The following is an 823-nucleotide window of genomic DNA, read 5'->3' as shown; positions in this document are numbered from 1 at the left end:
CTTTAAAATGAATGCCCAGGTGAATACAGGATCCTAGAACTGCTTGAAAACCTTTGACATCTCAAACGGCTAATACCTCTACCGTGCAATTTTGTTTTTGGTTTTAGACACGATCTCAGTATGTCACTATGGCTATCCTGGAATTAACCATGTAGACTAGGCTGGCCCACCCGTGCCTGGAATTAAAAGTTTGTACCACCACTCCAGACCCTACCACATTAAGTGTTTTACCCATTCCTTTAAATATGACAAATATCCAGTAGGTGTTTAATTTTTCCTCCAACACAGTTAGGCCATGGTTTTTAATTGAATGAAGGTAAACCTATTTTCTGGAATGCCCATCCTTGACCCATATTGAGCAATTATTGTTCTGAGTAATATTTATAACCATTTTCCCCACCGAAGGCAATCTATCATAAAAATTATTTCAGCTATGTATTCATGTATTAGAAAAAGAAAGAGCCGTTAGATTTCCAGTTCTGGTAATAAGTATTGCTTCTTTATGACTTCAGTTCTATATACTCCTGCCATGGCCCTACCCTACTGTAAGCCCTTCCAAGGTAGAAATGATATATCGATCTAAAAATTCTAGTGCCTTTCCACTTCCTAAAGCATCCTAGTGAAAATCTGCTTAGCAAAGCGTCTAATCTATTATCTAAGGAGCTATATTTAGGTTATCGTTTTTTTTTTTTTCCCCTCAAGCATCAAGTTCAAGCCTGGGGAAATGCCCGGGTGCGTTTAAAAGTGGCGAGCTCCAAGCTGGGCCAGGTGCAAGACTCTCTCGCAGAGATGTTTACGTCTCTAGTCAACTGTTTCCATTAAA

This window comes from Mastomys coucha, unplaced genomic scaffold, assembly GCF_008632895.1.
Source record: "Mastomys coucha isolate ucsf_1 unplaced genomic scaffold, UCSF_Mcou_1 pScaffold14, whole genome shotgun sequence".
NCBI lineage: Eukaryota > Metazoa > Chordata > Mammalia > Rodentia > Muridae > Mastomys > Mastomys coucha.
Note: the sequence above shows the minus strand (reverse complement) of the source record.